The sequence below is a fragment of the Lithobates pipiens genome, unplaced genomic scaffold (assembly GCF_037356315.1).
Source record: "Lithobates pipiens isolate NorthernLeopardFrog02 unplaced genomic scaffold, aLitPip1_a1.2 Scaffold_18, whole genome shotgun sequence".
Classification (NCBI taxonomy): Eukaryota; Metazoa; Chordata; class Amphibia; order Anura; family Ranidae; genus Lithobates; species Lithobates pipiens.
The window spans coordinates 594,003,089-594,027,238 of NW_027507758.1; the positions used below are offsets into that span (position 1 = coordinate 594,003,089).

Consider the following 24,150-nt stretch of genomic DNA (forward strand, 5'->3'; position numbering starts at 1 on the left):
CGTTGTAGTGTCACAGTTTGCTGCCTATCACAGGATGGTGCGGAAGTGACGTTGTTGCGTACTGCGCATGCGCGATGCGTTCCAAACGCTCGCGCCGTGCGTTCCAACATAGTTTCGGCAATACAGTTCAGCGAAACCATCACATAATGTTACGGAAGTGATGTTACACACAACACAAACACGGGCCACGTTGTTGCGTACTGCGCATGCGCGATGCGTTCCAAACACTTGCGCCGTGCGTTCCAACATAGTTTCGGCAATACAGTTCAGCGAAACCATCACATAATGTTACGGAAGTGACGTTACACACAACACAAACACTGGGCCGTTCGTTACAACACTAATACTTCCCTTGTTACCTAGTAGGTTTTGCATTGCTGGGACTTGTAGTGCCTATCCTGAGCTACATGCTTCAATGTTCAGTGTCCTCATCCCTATCCCCATGCTTCAATGTTCAGTGTCCTCATCCCTATCCCCCTGCTTCAATGTTCAGTGTCCTCATCCTTATCCCCGAGCTTCAATGTTCAGTGTCCTCATCCCTATCCCCCTGCTTCAATGTTCAGTGTCCTCATCCCTATCCCCGAGCTTCAATGTTCAGTGTCCATCCTTATCCCTGTGCTTCAATGTTCAGTGTCCTCATCCCTATCCGCAAGCTTCAATGTTCAGTGTCCTCATCCTTATCCCCATGCTTCGATGTTCAGTGTCCTCATCCTTATCCCCATGCTTCGATGTTCAGTGTCCTCATCGAAGCAGGGGGATAAGGATGAGGACACTGAACATTGAAGCTCGCGGATAGGGATGAGGACACTGAACATTGAAGCAGGGGGATAGGGATGAGGACACTGAACATTGAAGCACGGGGATAAGGATGGACACTGAACATTGAAGCATGTAGCTCAGGATAGGCACTACAAGTCCCAGCAATGCAAAACCTACTAGGTAACAAGGGAAGTATTAGTGTTGTAACGAACACTTCCGTAACATTATGTGATGGTTACGCTGAACTGTATTGCCGAAACTATGTTGGAACGCACGGCGCAAGTGTTTGGAACGCATCGCGCATGCGCAGTACGCAACAACGTGGCCCGTGTTTGTGTTGTGTGTAACATCACTTCCGTAACATTATGTGATGGTTTCGCTGAACTGTATTGCCGAAACTATGTTGGAACGCACGGCGCGAGCGTTTGGAACGCATCGCGCATGCGCAGTACGCAACAACGTCACTTCCGCACCATCCTGTGATAGGCAGCAAACTGTGACACTACACCGTCGCCGCCATCTTGCTACACCCTGCACTTGTTACACCCCGCACTCGTCCATAGCAACGATACACCGAAAAGGTACACCTATCACAGAATGCTACGGAAGTGACGTTGCCGCCAGAAATTGCGTACTGCGCATGCGCAAAGCGTTCCAAATACTCGCGCCGTGCGTTCCAACATAGTTTCGGCAATACCGTTTAGCGAAACCTTCACATAATGTTACGGAAGTGACGTTACAGACAACACAAATACTGGGCCGTGCGTTACAACACTAATACTTCCCTTGTTACCTAGTATCATTTATTACCAACCATGCTGAGCTACGTGCCGTGTTAGGTTCTGCATTGCTGGGACTTGTAGTGCCTATCCTGAGCTACATGCTTCAATGTTCAGTGTCCTCATCCTGATCCCTGTGCTTCAATGTTCAGTGTCCTCATCCCTATCCCCGTGCTTCAATGTTCAGTGTCCTCATCCTTATCCCCGTGCTTCAAAGTTCAGTGTCCTCATCCCTATCCCCGTGCTTCAATGTTCAGTGTCCTCATCCTTATCCCCGTGCTTCAAAGTTCAGTGTCCTCATCCCTATCCCCGTGCTTCAATGTTCAGTGTCCTCATCCCTATCCCCATGCTTCAATGTTCAGTGTCCTCATCCTTATCCCCCTGCTTCAATGTTCAGTGTCCTCATCCTTATCCCCCTGCTTCAATGTTCAGTGTCCTCATCCCTATCCCCGGGCTTCAATGTTCAGTGTCCTCATCCCTAACCCCGAGCTTCAATGTTCAGTGTCCTCATCCCTATCCCCCCTATCCCCGGGCTTCAATGTTCAGTGTCCTCATCCTTATCCCCGTGCTTCAATGTTCAGTGTCCTCATCCTTATCCCTGTGATTCAATGTTCCGTGTCCTCATCCCTATCCCCGGGCTTCAAGGTTCAGTGTCCTCATCCTTATCCCCGAGCTTCAATGTCCAGTGTTCTCATCCCTATCCCCGAGCTTCAATGTTCAGTGTCCTCATCCTTTTCCCCATGCTTCAATGTTCAGTGTCCTCATCCTTATCCCTGTGCTTCAATGTTCAGTGTCCTCATCCCTATCCCCAGCTTCAATGTTCAGTGTCCTCATCCCTATCCCCGGGCTTCAATGTTCAGTGTCCTCATCCTTATCCCCCTGCTTCAATGTTGATGAGGACACTGAACATTGAAGCACGGGGATAAGGATGAGGACACTGAACATTGAAGCCCAGGGATAGGGATGAGGACACTGAACATTGAAGCCCGGGGATAGGGATGAGGACACTGAAAATTGAAGCAGGGGGATAAGGATGAGGACACTGAACATTGAAGCACGGGGATAGGGATGAGGACACTGAACATTGAAGCATGGGGATAGGGATGAGAACACTGAACATTGAAGCACGGGGATAGGGATGAGAACACTGAACATTGAAGCACAGGGATCAGGATGAGGACACTGAACATTGAAGCAGGGGGATAAGGATGAGGACACTGAACATTGAAGCATGTAGCTCAGGATAGGCACTACAAGTCCCAGCAATGCAAAACCTAACACTGCACGTAGCTCAGCATGGTTGGTAAAAAATGATACGAGGTAACAAGGGAAGTATTAGTGTTGTGACGCACGGCCCAGTATTTGTGTTGTGTGTAACGTCACTTCCGTAACATTATGTGATGGTTTCGCTGAACCGTATTGCCGAAACTATGTTGGAACGCACGGCGCGAGTATTTGGAACGCTTTGCGCATGCGCAGTACGCAATTTCTGGCGGCAACGTCACTTCCATAGCATTCTGTGATAGGCAGCAAAAAATGACACTACACCGGCGGACTGTCACTGCGCATGCGCAGCAGATATGAGCTCCTTTCCCAATGATTTCTGCTTAGGAGGCTAAAGCACTGGAGCGAGGTTAGAGCTGACACCTCCATATCCCCATTTCCCATGACACCCTTCTACACCCCAAAACTGAGAGCTGACACCTCCATATCCCCATGACACCCTACTACACCCCAAAACTGAGAGCTGCCACCTCCATATCCTCATGACACCCTACTATACCCCAAAACGGAGAGGTGACACCCCATACCCTGTATAGCCCTCTGCTGTACCCCAAAACTGGAGACCGGTGACTCCCTCCTACACCCCAGAACACCCAACGGAACTCTGATCCGTAAACCCGGAGAGGCACCCCAACAACCGACTAAACTCCAGACCCGGTTAGAGATGACCGCTGACACATCAACACCCGACTGACATACCCCATTACACCCTACACAGCCCCCTACTACACCCCACTACATTCTGCACCCCCACAGTATACACAAGTGTCACCCCAAAACCATGGTATACCTTTCACAACCCTCTCCTGCACCCCAGAACAGCCAACTGAACCCCAAACTTGGGAAGAGATGACAGCCAACACCCCTAACACCTGACTGACTTACCCCATTACACCCTACACAGTCCCCTATAACACCCAACTATAGTCTGCACCCCAACAGTATAGACAGATGACACCCCAAAACCATAGTATACCTTTCACAACCCTCTCCTACTCCCCGGAACACCCGACTGAACTCCAAACCTGGGGAGAGGTGACAGCTGACACCCCAACACCTGACTGACATACCCAATTACACCCTACACAGCCCCCTAACACCCCACTACATCCTGCAGCCCAACAATATAGGCAGGTGACAGCTGACACCCCAAAACCATGGTATGCTTTCACAACCCTCTTCTACTCCCCAGAACACCCAACTGAACCCCAAACCTGGGGAGAGGTGACAGCTGACACCCTAACGCCTGACTGACACATTCCATAGCACCCTACACAGCCCCCTACTACACTCCCTAACACCTCACTACATCCTGCACCCCAATAGTATAGTCAGGTTACAGATGACACCCCAGAACCATGGTATGCTTTCACAACCCTCTCCTACCCCCCGGAAAACACCAAACTGAACCCCAAACCTGGGGAGAGGTGACAGCTGACACCCCAACATTCGACTGTACCCAAAAACTGGAGACAGGTGATATCTAACACCCGACTGACATACCCCATTATACCCTATACAGCCCCCTACTGCACCCCACTACTTCAGAGACAGGTGACAGCTGACACCTCAATACCATGATATCCCTTTACACCCTTCAAGACCCCCTCCTACTCCCCAGAACACCAAATCTGGAGAGAGGGGGCAGCTGATACCCCAACGCCTGACTGACATTCCATAGCACCATACACAGCCCCCTACTACACCCCACTACATCTTGCACCCCCAACACTATAGACAGGTGACAGATGACACTCCAGAACCATGATATACCCTTACACCCTTCACAACCCTCTCCTACACCCCAGAACACCCAACTGAAGCCCAAACCTGGAGAGAGGTGACGCTGTCGGTGTCGGTATGATGCAGTATTGGATTCCCCAGGACAGACAGATCTAACAGACACTTGTTTCCTCAGCATCGCATTGGCTGCCATGTCAGAGTTGGCGGATCCTGATCTCTGTCCGTTGGACCCGGCAATCCTCCCCCAGCAGGTCTCAGTCCGGGTAAGGAAACTCATAAGTGCCATCAGTTTGCCCGTTTGTGCCGTTCTATAACAATGTGTATGATGTTGTTATTCACACACGAGACGTTCCCTGAATCACGGCGCCATTATTCTTCTGGAACAGGTGCTCGGGGGTTTGACGTTCTTTTTATGAAGGCAGATCTAGAAAAAAATAAATGAAAATAAAGAAAAAAGAGCAGACAGGGGTTCAACACCCTGCACCCGCTGTTCCCCGCACCCCCATGTTCCACTTTCTGCCCCCAAGGGAGAGACAGCTGTGGCTGAAACATGTTTCACCCTAAATTCAAGTAGAAAATGTAACATGTTCCAAAGGTGAACTTCTCCTTTAAAGCCCTGGGGGCCACATATATGTGTTGCTGTCTTGTTCTGGGATCGCTACCCTGTTTCCCCAAAAATAAGACCTAGCATGATTGTCAGTGATGGCTGCAATATAAGCCCTACCCCCCAAATAAGCCCTAGTTAAAGTCCTTGTAGGTCTTATTTTCAGGATAGGGCTTATTTTTGGGGAAACAGGGTAGGGCTTTTTTTGGGGGGGTAGGGCTTATATTGCAGCCATCACTGACAATCACGCTAGGTCTTATTTTTGGGGGAAACGGGGTACATCAGACCCCCAAGAACTGTGACCAACAAGCTTCTACCAACAGTTCACACCAGGGGCGGACTGACCATTTGGCCACTCGGGCACTGCCCGAGGGCCCCGGGCCACTAGGGGGCCCCATCAAGGTTGCCAGCCTCCGTAAAACCAAGGACAGTATGTAAAAATCTGGGGGGTTTTTTGTTTTGTTTTTTTACATCTGTCTCTGAAATGTTCCTTACCGACATCCTTTTGGTCTAAAAATCCTGAGATTATAGCTGCCCCACCTCTCCAGTACCTCCTCAGCCAATATAAACATGTCTGTGTATACTGTGTGTACATGTATGTGTATACTGTGTGGCCCCATAATCTCTGATTGCCTGGGGGCCCCATAATCTTCTATTGCCCGGGGGCCCCATGAGTTGTCAGTCTGCCCCTGGTTCACACTCAACTACTAAGTATCGGGAGTTGGTAGGCAGGGCTTACGATGACTTAAGCATTTTACAGCCAATCCCAGGCAAGATTGGAAGCCCCATTTACCGGCTTGGGGCATCACAGCCCATTTCAACCGTGGCTCCACCTGGTGTAAAGTGGTTACATTCCAAAATGCTATTATTGATTTCTGGAGGTAAGTAGGTATGGCCCACAGTAGACCTGATGCGACTCTCAATAGACCTAATGCAGCCCTCAATAGACAGTGGGGCTCTCTGCAAGCCTAATTCAGCCCTTAGTAGACCTAATGCAGTATTGTGCAGCCAGTCATAGTGTGGTGAGATCAGGCGCCACAGCCCGTTTAAAGCACAGTTTAAAGGGTTAAAGTTCCAAAATACTACAGTTGCATTATCAGTTTCTAGAAGTAAGTAGCTGTGATCCTTTGGAGACCTAATGCAGCCCTTAGTAGATGCTGCAAGGCCCTAAATAGACATGGTGTGGCCCTCAGAAGACATAATGTAGCTCTCAGTAGACATAATGCGGCCCTCAGTAGACATAATGCGGCCCTCAGTAGACATAATGCGGCCCTCAGTAGACATAATGCGGCCCTCAGTAGAAATAATGCGGCCCTCAGTAGAGGTAATCTGACTCTCAGTAGACATAATGTGGCCCCCAGTAGACATAATGTGGCCCCCAGTAGAGCTTATCTGAATCTCCGTAAACATAATGTGACTCTCAGTAGACCTAATGCAGTCCTCGGTATTGCTAATCTGACTCGCAGTAGACCTAATGGGGGCCCCGAGTGGACCCAATGGGGCCCTCAGTAGACATATTGCGACCCCCGGTATTGCTAATCTGTCTCTCAGTAGACATAATGGGGCCCTCAGTAGACCTCTGATGGTGAGCTGTTTGTTTAATGGCACCTGGATTGAATGGTCCCTGAATTTAGCATGAAAATGTCCATTGGTGAGTAGCTGAACTCTGCTCAGTGACTCCATTGAAGGTCTTGGATTTTATTTTCCCTTTCCAGGCCCTGGTGACTTTCCATGATGTGTCGGCCTGCTTCTCGGCTGAGGAGTGGGGTTCTCTGGAGGACTGGCAGAAGGAGCTGTACAAGAAGGTGATGAGGGAGATTCACGCTGCCCTGCTGTCCATGGGTGAGAGCATTTCCATTGCAGGATTGGGGGGTCTGATCACTGGTACCTGGCAACTGGCAGGATTTTTTTACTATAGCAATATGTGTTAAGCTTAGTAAAATACTGTGCAAATATGCAAATTATGCAATATTATAATGTTCAAATAAGCAATATCTTAAAGGTAAAGGTTCGTGTTTTATTTTCTAAATAGGTTCCTTTAAGCTAGTGCATTGTTGGTTCACTTACCTTTTTCCTTTGATTTCCCTTCTAATTTAGTGATGGCCGAACGGTTCACCCGGCGGTCGTTTCACGGCGAATTTTGGACATTCGCGGGCCGCTCGTTCGGCGGACTATTGGCGTCGTTCGCCCGGCGGACTTACGTGTTTAATGTGTAAAAGAACTTTGACCTATGATGACACATCCATCATGGGGTACAGGACAGCCAATTGAGACATGACAGCACATGGACACTTGGACATTCCCCCTAACTTATAAATACACCCGATCCGGCGGTCATTTTACATTCTTTCTTCTGTCACTATAGGGAAAGGTTGCTGTTTGGAGCAGGGAGAGATAAATCGCTAGCTATTTGGTACACAAAAGTTCTTTCAGGACTGGTATAGGTGTTAGGTGTATATAGGTTTGCTGTGCTACTGATTCTTGCAGCAGCCTGAATGTCTTTTGTCAGTTTAGATAAAGGGACAGAGCGCTGTGTCTGCTGCTATTTTAGGGATAGCCAGATTAGTCATCATCATCATCATCATCATTAGCTGTTACTATCAGGTCCACAAAAGAGCTATTCGAGTAACCAGTAATTGTTCCAGTCTCCTCTGTTTTGCCAGTTTGTATAGGGACAGGAAGGAAGCAGTGTGTCAGGCAGTGAGGGTCAGTTTAAACAGTTGCTGTTACTATTAGTTCCACAAAGGTTCTTTTCAGGACTGGTATCAGTGGTACGGTAATAGGCTTGTACACGTATAATATTCTTTCTTCCAAATATAGAAAGAATATTATACTTGACTGCTGCCCTTCTGCTGCAGTCTGCTAATCATTCACAACTCACTTGTTCCACAAAGCTCTTTATCAGGACTGGTAACTTGGTCTGTGTAGGGTGCTACAGTACATAGGGTTGAGTGCGGTACAGTCTGCCGTTCTGTAAGGACCGCTATCGGTCCACAATACATAGGGTTGAGGTGCACCACTGCTGACCGCTGCCCTATACTGCAGCAGTCCTTCAGCAGTATAGGGACTGACGTACAGTCTGCTAATCAGTCACACACAACCTACTTGGTCCACAAAGGTCCTTATAAGGACTGGTAACTTGGTCTGTGTAGGGTGCTACAGTACATAGGGTTGAGTGCGGTACAGTCTGCTGTTCTGTAAGGACCGCTATCGGTCCACAATACATAGGGTTGAGGTGCACCACTGCTGACCGCTGCCCTATACTGCAGCAGTCCTTCAGCAGTATAGGGACTGACGTACAGTCTGCTAATCAGTGACACACAACCTACTTTGTCCACAAAGGTCCTTATAAGGACTGGTAACTTGGTTAAGGGTGCTACAGTACATAGGGTTGAGTGCGGTACAGTCTGCTGTTCTGTAAGGACCGCTATCGGTCCACAATACATAGGGTTGAGGTGCACCACTGCTGACCACTGCCCTATACTGCAGCAGTCCTTCAGCAGTATAGGGACTGACGTACAGTCTGCTAATCAGTCACACACAACCTACTTGGTCCACAAAGGTCCTTATAAGGACTGGTAACTTGGTTAAGGGTGCTACAGTACATAGGGTTGTGTGCGGTACAGTCTGCTGTTCTGTAAGGACCACTATCGGTCCACAATACATAGGGTTGAGGTGCACCACTGCTGACCGCTGCCCTATACTGCAGCAGTCCTTCAGCAGTATAGGGACTGACGTACAGCCTGCTAATCAGTCACACACAACCTACTTGGTCCACAAAGGTCCTTATAAGGACTGGTAACTTGGTGAAGGGTGCTACAGTACATAGGGTTGAGTGAGGTACAGTCTGCTGTTCTGTAAGGACCGCTATCGGTCCACAATACATAGGGTTGAGGTGCACCACTGCTGACCGCTGCCCTATACTGCAGCAGTCCTTCATCGGTATAGGGACTAAGAGTTTTGTCACAGGGTGATTTAAAAAATGACAGGCAGAGGAAGAGGCAGGCCCTTCCGCAGGGGTGGTAGGGGTAGGGCAGGAGCACCAGCCTTGAGCCAAAGTGGGAAGTGGCAGAAGGTGCGTTCAATTACTTTAAAGGACGCACCAGACTTGGTTGAGTGGCTCACTCAGCCTTACTCTTCTGCACCCTCCTCATCCTCTCGATCTGCACCCTCTTCTTCACTCTCTGCTATGTGCACCCCCAAAGACACTACCACCAACAACACCACCACCACCACATACCTTCCGCTTGAGTCACAGGAATTATTTTCCGATCCATATCAAGAGGACATTTCTGATGCGCAGCCACTCTTGGTATTGGATCAGGAAGAGGAGGTAGCAACAACCGCTACTCAGCAGTCTGACGACAGTACCCAGATCAGCCCAAGGAGGAGGTTGGTCCCCGGTGTTGCTGCCTACTCTGAGATCTCTACTTATAGCGGTGGGGAAGGTGACGTTGATGATGACGTGTCTAGTGATGTCACGTGGGTGCCCACAAGAGAGGAAGAGGAGGGGAGTTCAGAGGGAGATATGGACCAGCAGATAGGGAGGAGAAGCAGGACTAACTTACATTGCACAGGAGGGACAAAGCAGACTGCAAATGTATCAGGAGCGAGTCATCGACCATGTACGGTCACATCTGGCGCTCCCAGGACACCGGCACATGGCTCCGCAGTGTGGGCTTTTTTTAACGTGTCCGCTGCTGACAATAGCGTTGCCATCTGCAATCTTTGCAGTCAACGCATTAGTCGCCGTAAGCCCAACACTCACCTAGGGACGACCACCTTAAGAAGGCACATGGGCAGCCATCACCGAGCCCAGTGGGAGCAACGGAACACACAAAGCCACACTGCAGGCTCTCACCATCCAGCCTCGTCTTCTACTTCTCCTTCTCCTCTCTCCTCACAATTGTCCTCCACTCCACCTTCCATCACGCCAAGCTCACATTTTTCTGCAAAAAGGCAGGCTTCCGTGGGCCTAATGTTCGAGCGTAAAAAAATGATGACGCCGGATAACCCTCTTGCCCAACGATTGACGGCTGGCTTGTCAGAACTCATAGCCCGCCAACTATTGCCATATAAACTGGTGGACTCGGAGGCCTTTCGCAAATTTGTGGCCATTGGAACTCCACAATGGAAGGTCACAGGAAGGAAGTATTTCTCAGAGAAGGGCATCCCAGAGCTATATGGCCAAGTTCAGCGGCAAGTGAATGTATCTCTGGCACACAGTGTCGGTGCCAAGATACATCTGACCACAGACACATGGTCTAGCAAACACGGGCAGGGAAGGTATATCACTTTTGCTGCCCACTGGGTGAACCTTCTGACGGCCGTCAAGCATGTAACCCGTGGCACCCGTGTAGATTTGGTTTTACCGCCACGGATTGCATGCAGGCCTGACTCTTCTTCTCCTCCTCCTCCTACCCCATCCTCCTCCCTCTCCTCCTCAGCTGCCTCCTCCTTTTCCGCTGCTAGCATCTCTTCCGCTGCACCGCCCAAGCTCCCCAGAACCTATTCCACATGCCAGGTGAGACGTTGCCATGCCGTGCTGCGTCTGTTGTGCCTGGAAGCCAAGAGCCACACAGGCCCGACACTCCTTTCAGCTTTGCGTTCACAGGCAGATCAGTGGCTAACACCGCTCAATTTGACAGTTGGTAAAGTGGTGTGTGACAACGGTGCCAATCTGCTTAGCGCATTGAAACAGGGCAAAATCACGCACGTGCCATGCATGGCACACGTCTTAAACTTGGTCGTGCAGCGATTCCTTGTCAAATACCCTGGGGTCCAGGACATCTTGCGGCAGGCAAGGAAAATCTAGGCCCATTTCAGAAGATCTTACACGGCCATGGCTCGCCTTGCTGACATTCAGCGGCGACACCATCTGCCGGTCAGACGTCTTATTTGCGATTGCCCGACGCGATGGAACTCAACCTTCTATATGCTTGATAGGCTGCTCCAGCAGAAACGTGCAGTTAACATCTACCTGTATGAACTCTGCGAAAGAAACGGTTCTGGGGAGCTGGGTTTTTTTTCACCGCGCCAGTGGCTGCTCATGCGCGACGCATGCAGACTTCTGCGGCCATTTGAGGAGATCACTAAACTGGTCAGTCGCAGCCATGGCGCCATCAGTGACATGGTACCTTATGCCTTCTTTATGGAGCGTGCATTGCGTCATGTCATTGATCAAGCTGTGGAGGAGCAGGAGCGGGAAGATGAGGAAGTCGCAATGCTGGATGAATTCCCAGGGGGGGCTACTCTATCTGAGACAAGTCAACAACAGGAGTCTGATGAGGAGTCAGAGGAGGATGGTGCCGGGGCGGATGAGGAGGAGCAAGAAGAGCATGCTTTAAACCTTTCTGGGATCCCTGTTGTGCGTGGATGGGGAGAGGAGAATGAAGAGGACGACATTATCCTGGATGATGAGCAGGAGCCAGGCCACCACACCGCTTCCACTTTAGTGCAAATGGGGGCCTTAATGCTCCAGTGTTTTAATAGGGACCCCCGTATAAAAAGCATAAGGGTCAAGGACCAGTACTGGGTGGCAACGTACTTAGACCCCCGGTACAAACACAAAATGGCGGAAATGTTACCGCCGTCGCAGAGGGCTGTCAGAATGCAGCACTTCCAGGCCTTGCTTCGAGAAATGCTGCATTCTGCTTTTGCGTGCGCTGACAGAGGAGCAATTCCCACTCCCAGAGAAGGAGTTGCGGGTACCAATCCAACAGCGCCTGCAAGAAGAGGCCGGTTTGAAGATGTGTTGGTGACTTCGGATATGAGGTCATTCTTTCAGCCGACCCATCGACAGGTGCCATCCGGATCCAGCATCAGGGAACGCCTAGACCATCAGGTGTCTGACTACATTGGGTTAACGGCCGATGTGGACGCTCTGAGGAGTGATGAACCCTTGGACTACTGGGTGGGCAGGCTTGACCTCTGGCCAGAGCTTGCCCAATTTGCAATGGAACTGTTGGCTTGCCCCTCATCCAGTGTCCTGTCCGAAAGGACGTTCAGCGCAGCAGGGGGGATCGTGACCGATAAGCGTACTCGCCTAGCTCACGACAGTGTTAACTACCTCACATTTCTAAAAATGAATGAGGCATGGATCTCGGAGGAATTCAACACATGTGACCAGTAGACCATGTATATGTCTATAAACAATTTTTTTAATCAAGCACACAGACCTTCTTTCTTCATTTGGCTCACTTCCTTGTCCCAAAAAAGCACACCGTACTATATGCCCCTACCCTCCTCTTTGAAGAGGTTGAGCGGTGTCATATTTCTACTGGGGCTGCATATGAAGGGATCACACCATCCCTGTGCTGTGCTGACTTCCTCCTGGGGGTTCTTATTATGAGGGGATCACACCATCCCTGTGCTGTGCTGACTTCCTCCTGGGGGTTCTTATTATGAGGGGATCACACCATCCCTGTGCTGTGCTGACTTACTCCTGGGCCTGCTTATTATGAGGGGATCACACCATCCCTGTGCTGTGCTGACTTACTCCTGGGGGTTCTTATTATGAGGGGATCACACCATCCCTGTGCTGTGCTGAGTTTCTCCTGGGCCTGCTTATTATGAGGGGATCACACCATCCCTGTGCTGTGCTGACTTCCTCCTGGGGGTTCTTATTATGAGGGGATCACACCATCCCTGTGCTGTGCTGACTTCCTCCTGGGGGTTCTTATTATGAGGGGATCACACCATCCCTGTGCTGTGCTGACTTACTCCTGGGCCTGCTTATTATGAGGGGATCACACCATCCCTGTGCTGTGCTGACTTCCTCCTGGGGGTTCTTATTATGAGGGGATCACACCATCCCTGTGCTGTGCTGAGTTTCTCCTGGGCCTGCTTATTATGAGGGGATCACACCATCCCTGTGCTGTGCTGACTTACTCCTGGGCCTGCTTATTATGAGGGGATCACACCATCCCTGTGCTGTGCTGATTTTCACCTGGGGGTTCTTATTATGAGGGGATCACACCATCCCTGTGCTGTGCTGACTTACTCCTGGGGGTTCTTATTATGAGGGGATCACACCATCCCTGTGCTGTGCTGACTTCCTCCTGGGGGTTCTTATTATGAGGGGATCACACCATCCCTGTGCTGTGCTGACTTACTCCTGGGCCTGCTTATTATGAGGGGATCACACCATCCCTGTGCTGTGCTGACTTCCTCCTGGGGGTTCTTATTATGAGGGGATCACACCATCCCTGTGCTGTGCTGAGTTTCTCCTGGGCCTGCTTATTATGAGGGGATCACACCATCCCTGTGCTGTGCTGACTTACTCCTGGGCCTGCTTATTATGAGGGGATCACACCATCCCTGTGCTGTGCTGATTTTCACCTGGGGGTTCTTATTATGAGGGGATCACACCATCCCTGTGCTGTGCTGACTTACTCCTGGGGGTTCTTATTATGAGGGGATCACACCATCCCTGTGCTGTGCTGAGTTTCTCCTGGGCCTGCTTATTATGAGGGGATCACACCATCCCTGTGCTGTGCTGAGTTTCTCCTGAGCCTGCTTATTATGAGGGGATCACACCATCCCTGTGCTGTGCTGATTTTCTCCTGGGCCTGCTTATTATGAGGGGATCACACCATCCCTGTGCTGTGCTGACTTCCTCCTGGGGCTGCTTACGGTGCTGCTGTCAGTGCTGTATATCACGGTGCTGGTGTGAGTGATTAATGTCATGCTGCTGATGTCAGTGCTCTCTGTCACTGTGCTGCTGTCAGTGCTGTATATCACGGTGCTGATGTCAGTGCTGTATGTCACGCTTCTGATGTCAGTGCTCTCTATCACGGTGCTGCTGTCAGTGCTGTATATCACGGTGCTGATGTCAGTGCTGTATGTCACGCTTCTGATGTCAGTGCTCTCTATCACGGTGCTGCTGTCAGTGCTGTATATCACGGTGCTGATGTCAGTGCTGTATGTCACGCTTCTGATGTCAGTGCTCTCTATCACGGTGTTGCTGTCAATGCTGTATGTCACAGTGCTGGTGTTAATGCTTTATGTCACGCTGCTGATGTCAGTGCCCTCTATCACGGTGCTGTTGTCAGATGACTCTATCACGGTGCAGGTGTCATTGCTGTATGTCACGCTTCTGATGTCAGTGCTCTCTATCACGGTGCTGCTGTCAGTGCTGTATATCACGGTGCTGGTGTGAGTGATTTATGTCACGCTGCTGATGTCAGTGCCCTCTATCACGGTGCTGTTGTCAGATGACTCTATCACGGTGCAGGTGTCATTGCTGTATGTCACGCTGCTGGTGATCATCTCCTGCACCCTCTTCTTTGCCTACCCTGGTCCCTGTCCTTCCCTCTCCTCCATTGCCTTCATGCGCTCCACAGTCCTGAATTGTCAGAACAATTTCCCATATAAAAAAAGAATGCTTGTAGTTATCGATCCCAAATTCACCTGTGTTATGTCATTGGCCATGTGGTGGGACTATGTTTGCCCAGCTAATAATTATCTTGTGGCTGCAAATTTGACCTAAAGGTTTGCGAAGTTCGCCTCCCATTGAAGTCAATGGGGCCCGCCGCGAACGTTCGGTTTCGCGAACGGTCGGCCTCGTTCGCGAAATGTCCCGTCGGAAGTTCGTCCATCACTATTCTAAATATTTTTTTTCTCTTTGTCTGAATTTCTCACTTCTTGTTTCTCCTGTTTCTCCTGTTTAAGCTTAACACATATTGCTATAGTAGCCTCAGATATTGTAGGCTTATAGTTTGTGTGTAGACATTAAATTAATAAGATGACTTTCATAATTAACCCCAAATATGTTGATCAGGCACACAGGGGTGACACAAGCGCACATCTTCTAAACCGATAATGTCTTTGCAGAGCAAACACATCCCCCCCAGACGATCGTTCTGTGCATCGCACAGGGGCCCTTCGCAAGGAGCTTTTCACTACCAAACAGATCTCAACCAGCGTCAGTCTCCCCAGTCAGCTCTTTAGAGTGGGCTGCGGGAGTACTAACACTGGGAGACACTATGACAATACATATTAAAATACATCTTCATAAAATTTCCACAACAGAGTCAAACAGGGAGTAGGGATGAGCCGAACACCCCCCGGTTCGGTTCGCACCAGAACTTTCGAACGGACCCCAAATTCGTACGAACTTTAGAACCCCATTGAAGTCTATGGGACTCGAACGTTTGAAATTAAAAGTGCTAATTTTAACAGCTAATATGCAAGATACTGTCCTAAAAAGGGTTTGGGGACCTGGCTCTTGCCCCAGGGGACATGGGTCAATGCCTAAAATGTTTTTAAAAATGGCCGTTTTGGCGGGAGCACTGATTTTAATGACGATTAAAGTGAAAAAAAAAGTGAAATATTCCTTTAAATATGGTGCCTGGGGGGTGTCTGTAGTATGCCTGTGAAGTGCCACGTGTTTCCCGTGTTTAGAACAGTCCCTGCACAAAATGACATTAAACGGAAATAACATCATTTAAAACTGCTTGTGGTTTTAATGTTATATCTGGTTCCTGCAATATGGTTGAAAATCATTGAGAAAAATGGCATGGGTAGCCCTCCCTGCCCATTACCAGCCCCTTTGGGTCTTGTACGCATATTAAGGGGAACCCCATACCCATATTAAAAAAAGGAAATGCGTGTGGCCCCCAGGCCCTATATACTCAGAACAGCAGTATACAGGCGGTGCAAACAAGACAGGGACTGTGTAGGTTCGTTGTGTTAAGTTGAATCTGTTTGTAATTTTCAACTGGTAAATTTTTAAAGTGTAGCTCCAGTCAAAAAAACGATTTTTAAGCTTTTTGGAAAACATAGGGAAGGGTTATCACCCCTGTATAATTTGTTTTGTCGTACATCTTTTTTCATCTCACTTGCTGTTGTCTCCTTCCGTTTGCAAGTAGGAGATGTTTGTAAGTTGGATGTTTGAAAGTAGGGGCCTGCCCTATATGCTCTGCAGAAATGGCGGAACAAGGTGTTGGTTTTGCCACAACATTGTAAGCCCTGAAAGTGACTCTTGGTGGGCGCTGGAGCGCCCTGCTGTGAACGATTATATCAAGAATTGTAATTACATGCCATTGTTGAACAGTGGTAGAAAAATTGACCTTTGGTGGTTGTGGTGCCGGTGCCACAACACTATAAGTCCTCACAGTTACTCTGGGTGGGCACAGGAACGGGCCCTCCTGTGAAATATTATATCAAGAATTGTAATTACATGTCCCTGTTAAACAGGGGCAGAAAAATTGGGCCACCACACTGCAACCTCTCCCATATACTCTAGTTTTATTGCAGGAATTAGCCCTGCTGCAAAGCATTGCATCAAAAATTGTAATTAAACGCCCCTGTTAAACAGGGGCAGAAAAATTGGGCTGATGGCATCACCCAGAACCAGAAATGTTCTTCCAACATATCAGCGGAGGAGGAAGAGGATAGACAATCAACATAACAGGACAGTCACTCAGCATCAGCATAGGCAGTCTTGAAGGGATATGATATTTCCAGCTTCAGGTGCTTGGTAGCTGTGGGTGATCCAAGACTGATTCATCTTGATGAAGGTCAGTCGATCAACTGATTCGGTGGACAGGCGCACCCTGTGATCGGTAACAAAGCCACCAGCAGCACTGAAGGTGCGTTCCGAAAGAACGCTGGATGCAGGACAGGCCAGTAGCTCAATTGCATACTGTGCAAGCTCTGGCCAGTGATCCATCCTCAAGACCCAGTAAGCCAGAGGATTTTTGGTGGGAAAGGTGTCCAAGTCTGACCTTGCCCCTAGGTATTCCTGCACCATGTAAATCAGACGCTGGCGATGGTTGCTGGAACCGATCATACCTTGGGGCTGCGGACTAAAAAATTGTCTGAAAGCATCAGTCAGACGGCCACCTTCTCCACCGCTCCTTCTGACTGATGCCTCAGCAACACGATGTCCAGGACCAGGAGTTTGTAACCTCCCAGTCTCTGGGAACGCGTTGCACAGACCTTTCTGCAAGGCCTCCCGGAGATGTCTCATCCTCTGCTCCCTCTGCGATGGCAAGATAAGGTCAGCAACCTTACCCTTGTACCGTGGATCAAGGAGAGTGGCCAGCCAGTAATGGTCCCTCTCCTTGATCGAAGAATACGAGGATCCTTCCGCAGGCTTTGCAGGATCAGGGAGGCCATGCAGCGTAGGTTAGCTGAGGCATTCGGTCCGGAGTCCTCTGGGTCACTAAGGACAACATGATCCGCAGCTACCTCCTCCCAGCCACGTACAAGTCCACGTGTTTCTTGGGACTGTAAATCATCCCTACAAGACTGCTGCTGCTGATGCTGAGTACCACCCTCCACCTCCATGCTGACACAATCATCCTCCTCCTCCTCTTCCTCCTCCTCATCCTCTTCCTGTGTGATGGGTGGCACAGCAGGAACACTGTCTGGATAAAGGGGGCCTTGAGAGGCAAGGAAGTCCTCCTCGTCCTGCCTCTGTTCTGCCTCAAGTGCCCTGCCCATTATTCCACGCAGCGTATGCTCCAAGAGGTGGACAAGAGGTACAGTGTCACTGATGCATGCATCCCTGATCATGCCCCACTGGCGTGGTGAGAAAAAACCGAGCTCCCCTGACCCTGTCCTAGTGCCATAGTCGCACAGGTACTCATTGATGGCCCTCTGCTGCGTGTGCAGCCGCTGCAGCATGGCCAACGTTGAGTTCCACCTGGTGGGCATGTCACATATAAGGCGGTTCTTGGGCAGGTTCAACTCCTTTTGGAGCTCAGCCAGCCGAGCACAGGCATTAAATGATGGGCGGAAATGCACACAGACTTTCCTGGCCTGCTTCAGGACATCCTGTAAGCCCGAGTACCTGCCCAAGAACCGCTGCATCACCAGGTTAAGGACGTGAGCTACACAGGGCGCATGGGTCAGTTGTCCCTGTCGGAGGGCGGAGAGGAGGTTGGTGCCATTGCCGTGGCACCAGCACCAGTGCCTAAGGCCCAATTTTTCAGCCCCTGTTTAACAGGGGCATGTAATTACAATTCTTGATATAATATATCACTGCAGGGCCCATTCCTGTGCCCACCGAGAGTAACTGTGAGGACTTATAGTGTTGTGGCACCAGCACCAGCACCACAACCACCAAAGGCCCAATTTTTCTACCACTGTTCAACAATGGCATGTATTTACAACTCTTGATATAATGACATAATCATTCACAGCAGGGCACTCCAGCACCCACCAAGAGTCACTTTGAGGGCTTACAATGTTGTGGCAATACTAACACCTTGTTTCGCCATTTTTGCAGAGCATATAGGGCAGGCCCCTTCTTTCAAACATCCAACTTACAAACGTCTCCTACTTGCAAATGGAAGGAGACAACAGGAAGTGAGATGAAAAAAGATGGACGGCAAAACAAATTATACAGGGATGATAACCCTTCCCTATGTTTTCCAAAAAGCTTAAGGCCGGGTTCACACTGCTGCGGGGGAGATCCGGATGTGATTCGCACCGCACTGCAGTGCAAATCACATCCGATCTCCGTAGCGATGCGAGTTCAGCCATACAGATAGTATGGCTGAATTCGCATCGCTCCCGCAGCAAACTCGCACGGGACCCTTTTTTTGGTCCGCAACAGAATCGGATCGCATGGGTGTTCACACCATGCGATCCGATTCCTGTGCGAGTCGGCAGATCGCACTGCGATATGCGGACGGATCTGGGGGTGTCATTAACATATCATTGACACTCCCAGCCGTTCGCATAGGGCAGTGTGAACTGCCGGCGGGAGTAATGCGATGCGGGAAAACGCCGCGGATTTGCGGCGTTCCCGCATCGCTGTGGTGTGAACCCAGCCTCAAAATAGATTTTTTGACTGGAGCTACACTTTAAGGCTTGGTTCACACCACAGCGATGCGGGAACGCCGCGAATACGCGGCGTTTTCCCGCATCGCATTACTCCTGCCGGCAGTTCACACTGCCCTATGCGAACGGCTGGGAGTGTCAATGATATGTTAATGACACCCCCAGATCCGTCCGCATATCGCAGTGCGATCTGCCGACTCGCACAGGAATCGGATCGCATGGTGTGAACACCCATGCGATCCGATTCTGTTGCGGACCAAAAAAAGGGTCCTGTGCGAGTTTGCTGCGGGAGCGATGCGAATTCAGCCATACTATCTGTATGGCTGAACTCGAATCGCTACGGAGATCGGATGTGATTTGCACTGCAGTGCGGTGCGAATCACATCCGGATCTCCCCCGCAGCAGTGTGAACCCGGCCTAAAAATGTACCAGTTCAAAACTACAAACAGATTCTACTTAACACAACAAACCTACACAGTCCCTGTCTTGTTTGCACCACCTGTATACTGCTGTTCTGAGTATATAGGGCCTGGGGGCTACCCATTCCATTTTTCTCAATGATTTTCATCCATATTTCTGGAACCAGATATTACATTAAAGCTGCAAGCAGTTTTAAAAGACTTTTTTTTCCGTTAGATGTCATTTTGTGCAGGGACTGTTCTAAACACGGGAAACACGTGGCACTTCACGGGCATACTATAGACACCCCCCAGGCATGATATTTAAAGTAATATTTCACTTTTTTTTCACTTTAATTGTCATTAAAATCAGTGCTCTGAAAAAACGGCCATTTTTAAAAACATTTTAGGCATTGACCCATGTCCCCTGGGACAGGAGCCAGGTCCCCAAACCCTTTTTAGGACAACATCTTGCATATTAGCCATTAAAATTAGCACTTTTTTATTTCGAACGTTCGAGTCCCATAGACTTCAATGGGGTTCTAAAGTTCACATGAATTTAAGGCCCGTTCGAAAGTTCTGGTGCAAAGTACTCACCCTATGGTCCATGCCAACGGATCTTATTTTGTACAGTAAACATCTATGGGGAACTGTGTCAAATGCTTTCGTAAAATCCAGATACACCATGTCTACAGGCCTTCCTTTATCTAGATGGCAACTCCCCTATTCATAGAAGGTTAATAGATTGGTTTGGCAAGAAGGATTCTTCATGAATGTGTGCTGATTATTGCTAATTATACCGTTGTCATTAATAAAATCTTGTATATGGTCCCTTATCATCCCCTCCAAGAGTTTACATACTATTGATGTTAGGCTAACTGGTCTGTAATTCCCAAGGATGTAATGTATTTTGGGCCCTTTTTAAATATTGATGCTAAATTGGCTTTTCTCCAATCAGCTGGTAACATTCCAGTCAGTAGACTGTCAGTAAAAATTAAGAACAATGGTCTGGCAATTACCTGACTGAGTTCCCTAAGTACCCTCGGGTGCAAGCCATCTGGTCCTGGTGATTTATTAATGTTAAGTTTCCCAAGTATAATTTTAATTTTGTCTTCTGTTAACCATGGAGGTGCTTCCTGTGATGTGTCATGAAAATAAACATTGCAGTTTTGGTTACTGAAGCCCCCCGATTCCATTGTGAAGACTGAGAAGAATAAATTCAATACCTTTGCCATCTCCCCATCCTTTGTAACCAGCTGTCCTTCCTCATTCTTTATTCAAATTCATCCCAAAGGTATTCTATTGAAGTCAGGACTGTGCAGGCAAGTCAAGTTCTTCCACCCCAAACTTACTCATCCATGTCTTTATGGACCTTGTGCTTTGTGTTTGTGCACTGGTGCGCAGTCATTTTGGAACAGGAAGGGGCCATCCCCAAACTGTTCCAAAAGTTGCCCAAAGTTGGGAGCATGAAATTGACCAAAATGTCTTGGTATGCTGACGCCTTAAGAGTTCCCTTCACTGGAACTAAGGGGCCAAGCCCAACCCCTGAAAAACAACCTCACAATATAATCCCCCCTCCCCCAAATGATTTGGACCAGTGCAAAAAGCAAGGTCCATAAAGACATGGATGAGCGAGTTTGGGGTGGGGGAACTTGACTGGCCTGCACAGAGTCCTGACCTAAACCCGATAGAACACCTTTGGGATGAATTAGGGCAGAGACTGTGAGCCAGTGTCAGGGCTGGCTTAGCCCTTCCTTCTCTAGGATGGCTGCTGTCAGCTAATTTCCATCTCTCATCTCTCTCCACAGTTACCAGCTGTTCCTTATCCAGCTCGTCTGATCTGCCTACTTAAAGCTGTCCAGCTCACTTCATATCTGCCTTCACCTTGGTCACATCACAAGAAACCCTCTCCTGTGGTTCTGTTCAAAGACTGGATTGCTGACATCCCTTCTAGCTCCTTATCCTGTTTGCTGTTGCTCTACTTGGATCCCTGACTTCTGGCCTGGCTGATTACCCGATCTGGTTACTGAACTCTGGCCTGGCTGACTACTTGATCCGGTTACTGGACTCTGGCTATGCTTTGACTACACTTTCTCTATTTACTTTTTTATTTTTATTTAATAAACAATTTTGATTTAATTGTACTTCTGTCTCAGTCTGATTCATGGTTTCTGACAGCCAGGCCTTCTGGTCCAAAATCAGTGCTTGACCTAAAATTCCAAAAAGTAATACAGTGCTAGCAAATCAAATATATGATTGATATCATAAATTAATAAATATGACCATGCAAAGCAGCAATTTTCTTGTGAGACGTCCACAACATATAAATCAAAACTAAACTAAAAGAGTGTGATAAAAAGTCTATATATATATATATATATATATATATATATATATATATATATATTTTTTTTTTTTATGTAAAACAAATACATATAGTGACATGATATCCATGGAATCCCTTGGTATTGAAAACTTCACCAAAAGAATAGTACCAATAGAAACGAAAACACCTCCACCTGATGAATTGGCCGCTTATTAGCTCCTGAGACCTCCTTTCACAGGATGTCTAAACCCAGCCAGGGCCTTTGATCATCCAAGGGGATCCCGCTGACATGCCTCCACCGCCCAATGGAAGTCAATCACGGAGGGGTTCTCTTTATCCAGCCATGTGCTTGAACTCCGTGCTCCCTCCAACAGTCTGTCATCAGTGCCTGAACTCACAACACAAATACGCTTCTGAAAGAATGGTGAAACATTCCCATAGACACACTCCTAAACCTTGTGGACAGCCTTCCCAGAAGAGCTGAAGCTGTTATAACTGCAAAGGGTGGACCAACTCAATATTGAACCCTACAGACTAAAGCCGCGTACACACGGGCGGACTGTCTGGCCAACTAAGTATGTCAGACAATCCGACGGACAGTCCGTCCTACTTTCGAATGAACGGACTTGACCACACACGATGAACAAACAGTCCGTCGAAAGCTTGCGCGATGACGTGTACAGCACGTACGACGGGACTAGAAATAGGACGTCCAATACAAAGCAATGCAACCTTTCGCAGCGTAAATCCTTTCTGAGCATGCGCCATACTTAGTCCGTCCAACTAGCCTACTCACGAGCGGATTGTCCGCTGAAACCAAAGTTGGACGGACAATATTACGGAAATTCCGAAATACTTAGTCCGCCAGACTGCACGCTAAAAAAGTCCGCTGAAGCCCACACACGAGCGGACTGTCCGCTGAAATGTGTTTCGGCGGACTAAGTTGGACAGACAGTCCGCCCGTGTGTACGCGGCTTAAGATTGGGAAATCATTAAAACTTCATGTGCATGTAAAGGCATGTGTCCTAATACTTTTGACAATATAGTGTATGTATGGGCAGGCTGGTTGTACACAGGTCTCTCTATGAAGGCACCCAGTTAGATTTTTGTTCTTTTATCCATTAGGCTTAGGTTTACATAAATCCACAAATCCACATTTTTGTTTGTTTTTTTGTTCATTTTTTTGCTTCTTTCTTGGAATCCTTTCTTTACCTGACAAGAAAAACAACAGTTACTGTATATAAAGAGATTCATATTTCACATTTTCCGCTCTAACTATCTGAGCTGTATTAGGTTAGCTAGTTGTCAGACTGTAAAACCACAGAAAAATCCTGCAGGCCCATATAAAGTTTACATTCATAAATATTAATAAACAATATATAAAATTAAAACCTATTTGGAACAAAATACCTTACAAAGCCAAATCTTTTTCAGCGAAAGCATTTTAAAGTGTAAAATTGGTAACTGATTATAAATGGGTGACACGTGTAACTGATATTTTTGTAACCTTGAATTATTATTACCAAAACACTGACATATGAAAGGGATCATAGAAGAGACATTCACTAATGGATTTCTTCTCAGAGATGTAGGGAGGGACGGGATGTGACTAACGTTTATATTGCACTGGTGGAGCACTACCTCCGTAGGAGTTAGACCCCATTCACACCTGAGCGTTTTGTAGCCCTACGCCTGAAGCTACAAAACGCTGGAGGGGAAAAAATACATTATTCTCAATGGAGATGGTTCACATCTCCACTCCAAGTCGCCTGAAGCCCTACGCCTGAAGCTCAAACAAGTTCCGGACCCTTTTTCGTCGCGCAAATCGGGCTGATTTGGGCGTTTTCATTCCCATAGAAACTAATGGAAACGCTCGATTCGAGCGTTTAGCGTGACAACGAGCGTTTCTATGGGCGTTTTGACGCTGTATCTGCTCAATGCTTAACATTGGTGACCTTTTGCCCTGCACAAATTCGCGACAAAACGCAGCAAAAAGCGCCGCGAATCGCGGTAAAAAACGCTGCAATCGCGGTAAAAAACGCCGACAATCGCGGTAAAAAATGCCGCAAATCGCGGTAAAAAACGCCGCAAAAAACGCTTGAAAAAGCTACGCTCAGGTGTGAATGCAGCCTCAGGGTTCCCCGCTGCTGCACAGCCACTCACATAGCATTTCATAGAAAATGGCCATTTGGCTTATTTTTGTTGTTTTTATTAGAGGATGATAACCTAAATAGGGTAGGGAATTATGGGATGTGCAACTTGAAAATATCCAAAACACTGAACCAGGGACAACTTCCTCCCTATTTACAGAAAGTCTTCTTCTTCCTACAGTATGTAGGGCACCTGATGCTCACTCCTGGTGGAACTAACAGTATATTGCTAGTTTAGTAAGGCCCATTACAGGCAAGAACTCTCAGTCCCTTGACAAAATAGCACAGATGAAGTGAACAGCATAACATCTCT

At 48.3% G+C, this 24,150-nt stretch overlaps 1 long non-coding RNA gene across 1 annotated transcript; it reads left to right on the forward strand.

Moving 5' to 3' along the window:
• Positions 1–6,825: 6,825 nt before the first annotated feature.
• Positions 6,826–21,505, forward strand: LOC143989171 (uncharacterized). The gene is made up of 2 exons (XR_013277003.1): positions 6,826–7,011; positions 21,170–21,505. It is a non-coding gene; the product is annotated as an uncharacterized LOC143989171 (long non-coding RNA).
• The last annotated feature ends 2,645 nt before the right edge of the window (positions 21,506–24,150 follow it).